The sequence below is a fragment of the Lactuca saligna genome, chromosome 4 (assembly GCF_052625555.1).
Source record: "Lactuca saligna cultivar CGN05327 chromosome 4, ASM5262555v1, whole genome shotgun sequence".
NCBI lineage: Eukaryota > Viridiplantae > Streptophyta > Magnoliopsida > Asterales > Asteraceae > Lactuca > Lactuca saligna.
This window is the reverse complement of record NC_136420.1, coordinates 73,251,557-73,258,374: the sequence shown is the minus strand read 5'-3', so window position 1 is coordinate 73,258,374 and position 6,818 is coordinate 73,251,557.

Here is a 6,818-nt window from a genome sequence, read left to right as displayed (position 1 = left end):
TTGAAGATACTTTTAACTGTTATTGATATGGACTTAACTATTATTAATAATGGGCAAAAGGAAATTAAGGAAGGAGATGTTGAATTTGGCATAATAACACCGAAGGATATCCATATGCTGAATTTGAAATTGGGGACACATATGATCACACAAATGAAGTTGAATTTTAGGGATGGTAACAAGGACGGAGCAGATACCTTGGCTGAATTTGAAAGTGGGGACAAATTTGAGGACATAAATGAAGATGAATTTAGGGATGATAGTGGTTATAAATCCAGTGAGTCCGGTGACATTGAATTTTCTGTTGACACTGATAATATCTTAGATAATGTAGTGTTTGACATGAATGATTTCAATGATAACATTGATAAGGATGCATAATGGGTTGGAGGTAAGAATAATAATGTGGTACAAGATGAGAATGAAGTTGGGGATCTTAATGAAGTACTAAATAATGAGGTTTTTTTTCAGGATCATCTTCCGATGAAGGTCCGATTGCTAACAAAAGAAGACCATAAAATATATCCAAAGATCTAATGAGAACGATGAAGCAAATGTAGTTGAACCAATTTATATCCTCAACCCTTTATTACAACCCAAGAGTTTAAAGAAAGAGTTAAACTTTATGCTATCAATACAAGAAATGAACTTCATTTTGAAAAATATTGACAAGAATAGGGTAAGACTTGTGTATAGGGGACAATACAAAAATTGCGAAACTTAGACAATAGTGGGGATGGTCAATAGGAAGTCAACAATGAAGATGAAGAGGAGTGCATTTGGATCCTCTATGGTAGTAAATGGAAACGTGATATAAACTTGATTTTCAAATCTTATAATTGATTTCTCCACACTTGGAATGTTAAATCTTGTACTTATAAGTTTCGCGTGAAACAAACTGTGACTCAGGTCGAATCGAACCTACTTATTCAAATTCATGTTTTACAATAACAACTACAACGTGGTTACCAAGTGGGACTTTCTAAGATGATAGTGTTTAGGGCTAGAACTAAAGCTCTCAATCAGGTACAAAGGGATTATATGGGTCAGTATGCTCTACTGAGAGATTATGTTCTCGAACATGAAAAACACAACCCAGAAATTGTTGGATTAGTGTCTAAGTCCGTAACCATATTTGGTATGTACTTGACCCGAATGTGCATGGTCCTTTTGGGTTGCCTTCACCAAAGCAACTTGATAAGGTAATTTAATATGAGAGAGGAGATATTATGATTTATTAATATATTATAAGAATAATATATTAAAGGAGAAATCATATTTATTTAATTAGTATTAGTCATAAATTAATTAGGAATTAATTTGGTGACTAAAAGAGACAAATTAAATAAAGGGGTATAAACTGTCAAATGTGTGATAGTTGAGTTTTGGGCTAGGAAACCTAATGGACTAAGGGGGAACGAAATTATGATGAAAGATCATCATATTTTCGTCCAAGGCCTCATTCCAGAAGGTTCCTTGGGCTGCTTGGTGGCTAAGCTGTCCATTAGGGTTTTTGACTGAAACCCTAGCACCCTATAGTATAAATACATGCCCTATGCTTCAATTTGAGGTCACTTGATTCCAAGGGAACCCTAGGGCCGAAATTAGCATTATCCCTCTCTCTCTCTTAATTGTCTTCTTGCTTCAAGGTGTTTGTGAGCCATTAGAGGCACTACAATTGTGGTGCTTGCTTTCAAGAGTTCAAGAGAGTTCAAGAGATCAAGGAAACTAGTTGTTATTGCTATATAACAACAAAGGTATGTCTACTACACTTCTATGTAAATTTCGAAAATTATAGAAGCATCCCAGGGTTTATTTTGTGTTCATATAGTTGTATGTCTTTTAGTGAAAACATAGATCCAATATAGGGTTGTATGCACACATAGGATTGTTTGTATAAAAAATAACAGTGGTATCAGAGCCATTGGTTTTTTGTTTTCAATTGGATTTGATGCATATTATGAACTTGACAAATTAGGGTTTAAGGCAAGTAAACCCTAAGGCTTGGTGATTTTCGCAAATTAGGGTTGCAAAACCCTAGTTGGCGATTTTTTGATAAGGTTCTTAAACCCTTTTGCCTAGCCTCCAAAATTTCGAAATTAGGGTTATGAAACCCTAGGGATTTCGAAAATCCCTTGTCCCCAAGATAAGGTCCCAAGTTTTTAGGGATATGGATAATACTATCTTTGTGATTATCAATTTAATTGTTTAAACTAGATAATTGAAGATCTTGTGTTATCCTTTCCATATATTTAAAAATAAAAGGATTAAATAAATTAATAATTTAATTTTATGATAATCCCTAAAGATTTAATAATTCAAATTAATTGTTTGATTTTGATAATTATTAAATCAAAGTATTTTTTGGTGTTTAAAATTTTAAATTAAATTGCCTTAATTTTCGAAAATTTTAATACACATTAAGATACTAGTATTTTTGAAATGTTTTAAAATACACCCTTATACAATTATGATATTATAAGATTAATTATTATATATGTATAAGAATAAGCTAGTCTTATCGCTAGTAGGCCTCATTCACGAAGCCGGTCTATAAGGTGGGTATAAGGTTGCTACCTATAAAATGGCGCTTAATGGATGTACACTCACATCTACCGCTTGCTTGACTGGTGGAGGGTCGTTAGCCGAACGGATAGGATAGGGCACTTAATTCCTCATTAAAAGTATAATGGAAATATCAAAGTAACTACATTGTTTTACAAATTCCCACTCTTAGTTACTTTAGGGTAAAATGTGAAAATGATGCTAATCCATGGAATTACACTTCGTACCCTTGTCAAACGTTGATGGAGCGCGTGTGGTTAACCGGCACATCAATTTGGGGATGACATTGGTAGTGAAGGGTGACTCGATGTTTGTCATAGATCAATGGAGCGTGTGTGGTTCACCGGCACATTGATTAGGTGATAATGACATTGAGTGCACCACGTTGATTCGCATGGTTATTCACAAATTTGTTTGCGATCCTCGGCATCCCAGTCGCAAATTTGAAATGCATATCGAGATTTAAACATGCCATTGAAAAGTTCAATGAATCTCAAATATCTAGGAGTTTTCAATACATTTAAAACCTAAATTGTTTTTTCGTTTTTCATGGTGAGAATTAGTGAATCGTCATTCACTTACCTTCAAATTATTTACTTTTAGAGTACGGCATCCCTTTCTAAGTTGTAAATAATGTTGTTGGATCCTATCCCTAATTACTCATTTGGGTGTTTAATTAGGGATTCATTTCTAATCAAACTTTGTTCCTTTTCAGATGTCTACAAACAACAACAACAACGCTTCTGGGTCATTCTCATTGATGAACTTGTGTCAGAAAGTGACATTTGATGGTTCAAACTTCACCGAGTGGATGAGGTATATCCGCATGATCACACGCTACGAGGACAAAGAATATGTCCTCGATGAAAAACTTGAGAATATCATCCCAGATGTTGCTACTCCTGAGGAATTGGCCGCCTTTGAGGCCCACGAGCGTGATGCCACGAAAGTTCACTGCATCATGCTGGCCACCATGAACCTCGAACTCCAAAAGTCCTATGAGGACATGTATCCCTATGAAATGCATCAGGATTTGCTGGAAAGGTATCACCAGAGCGCGAGGCAAGAGCGCTATGAGATCATTACTAACATGATCACCGCTAAGATGGGGAGTGGAGAATCCCTAACCTCTCATTTGCAGAAAATGCAGAGGTATGTTGATCGTCTTCTCAAACTTAATGTTAAGTTTGATGAGGATTTGGCTATCGACATAATCCTCCACTCCTTGCCCTCCTGCTACAATCAGTTTAGGATGACCTACCATATGAACAAAGAGGAGGTCTCCTTGAGCAAGCTCCAAGGACTCTTGAGGACTGCTGAGAGCAACCTCAAAGACAAATCCGTTGCACCGTCCCCTGCTGTGGCTGCTCCTGTGATGGCGATAAGTCAAGGAAAGGGTAAAAAGAGGAAGGCTCCATGTAAGAGCCACCATAAGGGGAAACCTCGTGATGGTTCGTCCTCAAGTGGGACCAAAGTAGGCCCCGCTAAACCCTCTTCCGACCCTAAAGAAGCAGAGTGCTTCTATTGCCATAAAAAGGGCCACTGGAAGCGAAGCTGCCCACAATATCTGCAGGACATAAGAGATGGGAAGATCAAGCCCACATTTGCAGGTATGTATTCTATTAAATCTAATAACTCATCATTTGCTACTTCATGGGTTCTTGATACAGGATGTGGTTACCACATTTGTTCTGATTTGCAGGGCCTAAAAAGAAGTAGGGAAATGGAGCATGGGAAGATGAACCTGATTATGGGAAACAGAAGATCATCACCTGTAACCAAAGTCGGTGTTTATTCTTTAGTGTTGAGTAATGGGTTAGGAATAGATTTAGAGAATTGCTGTTATTTGCCAGATATGGCAAGAAACATTATTTCTTTTCACGGTTTGTTTAGACAAGGTTTCAGATATTCTTTTGATAATAGTAATGGTTCTATTAATGTTTATTTGAATGGTGTCTTTTATTTCAATGCATTACCTTGTAATGGGATTTATGAATCTTTGATGATTGTTGATAATTTTGGAAATAATGTTTTGAATATTGATTCGTCTACTAGTCTAGACAAAGCATGCTTGTGGCATTGTCGCCTTGGCCATGTCAACAAGAAACGCATAGCCCAACTCCAAAAGGATGGGGTGTTGGAGTCATTCGACCTTAGGGACGATGACACGTGTGAGTCTTGTTTACTTGGGAAGATGACCAAGTCACCCTTTACTAGCACTTGTGAAAGGGGTGAGGGTTTATTGGATCTCATACACACTGATGTGTGTGGGCCCTTTAGATCCACCACAAGGGATGCTTGCCGCTTCTACGTGACTTTTACAGATGATTATAGCAGATATGGATATATCTACTTGATCAAGCAAAAGTCGGAAACCTTTGAAAAGTTCAAAGAGTTTAAGAGTGAAGTGGAGAATCAGCTGGGCAGGAAAATCAAGATGCTTCGGTCAGAACGAGGAGGAGAGTACCTAAGTCTTGAGTTTCACGACTATCTAAAAGAATGTGGAATCGTTTCACAATTGACGCCTCCAAGGACACCACAATTGAATGGTGTGGCTGAGAGACGTAATCGGACCTTGTTGGACATGGTTCGTTCTATGATGAGTCGGACTTCGTTACCAATAGCTTTCTGGGGGTATGCCTTAGAGACTGCCGCCCATATACTTAACTTAGTTCCCACTAAGAAGGTTTCCAAGACTCCTCACGAGATGTGGACAGGGAAGGCTCCCTCGTTGGCACATATTAAGGTTTGGGGTTGCGAGGCTTTCGTACGACGAGAGACTCACGACAAACTAGAACCTCGTAGTGAGAAGTGTTATTTCATCGGCTATCCGCAGAAGTCTTTTGGCTACCTTTTCTATAGACCAAGTGACAATGTTGTCTTCATTGCTAGAAGAGGAGGTTTCCGAGAAAAGGAATTGATAGGCCAAGAAGACAGTGGGAGGCAAATTGAACTTGAAGAAATTCAAAATCAAAGTGATGAAGGAACCTCCGACACTGGCACTCAACTTGAGGAGGAAACTCCTGTTGAACCTGTTGACGTGTCCTTACCTCTTCGACGTTCCTCTAGGGCTAGTGTTCCACCCCAGTTTTATGGTTTTCATATTACTACTGAAGGGGATACGTTTATTAGTGATAGTACACTAGTAAATTTGGATGAACCTAGCAGCTATAGGGAAGCCATGGCAGGCCCAGAGTCCGCAAAATGGAAAGAGGCTATGGACAGCGAGATTCAGTCCATGTACGACAACCAAGTTTGGAATTTGGTTGATAATGTACCAGGTCGAAAGACAGTCGGATGCAAGTGGATCTTCAAGAAGAAGACGGACATGGATGGGAAAGTGCATACTTATAAAGCGCGATTGGTTGCGAAGGGTTTTACTCAAACTCCCGGAGTTGACTATGATGAGACCTTCTCACCAGTTGCGAAGATAAAGTCTATTAGGGTGATGCTTGCCATAGCTGCGTTTCATGATTATGAAATATGGCAGATGGACGTGAAGACCGCTTTCCTTAATGGAAAGTTGGCTGAGGATGTCTACATGAATTAGCCAGAGGGTTTTGTCGATGTGAAGCATCCGAATAGAGTATGCAAGCTTGAGAAATCTATTTATGGATTGAAACAAGCATCTCGCAGATGGAATCTTTGTTTTGATGAGAAGGTTAAAGAGTTTGGCTTTCTGCGAAGCGAAGATGAATCTTGTGTGTATGTCAAAGCCAGTGGGAGTATAATAAGCTTCCTCGTATTGTATGTCGACGACATATTACTCATAGGAAACGATATCCCAACCTTGCAGGAGGTCAAGTCCTGGCTTGGGAAATGTTTCGCTATGAAGGACCTCGGAGAAGCTGCTTATATTCTGGGAATAAGAATAGTAAGAAACAGGGAAAAGAGACTGATAGGACTCAGTCAGGATACATACTTGGAAAAAGTACTAAAGTGTTTTAGTATGGAAAATTCCAAGAAAGGGGAGTTGCCAATCCAAAGCAATACCAAGCTGAGTAAGACTCAGAGCCCGAGTACAGAGACAGAGATAGTTGATATGAGCCGAGTACCTTACGCTTCCGCAGTAGGCTCTATCATGTACGCTATGACTTGTACTCGCCCTGGTGTAGCCTTCGCTTTAAGCATGGTCAGCAGATATCAAGGGAATCCTGGTAGAGCACATTGGATTGCAGTTAAGAATATTCTTAAGTACCTACGGAGGACCAAGGAATGGTTTCTAGTCCTCGGTGGGAGTGATGACTTAAGGG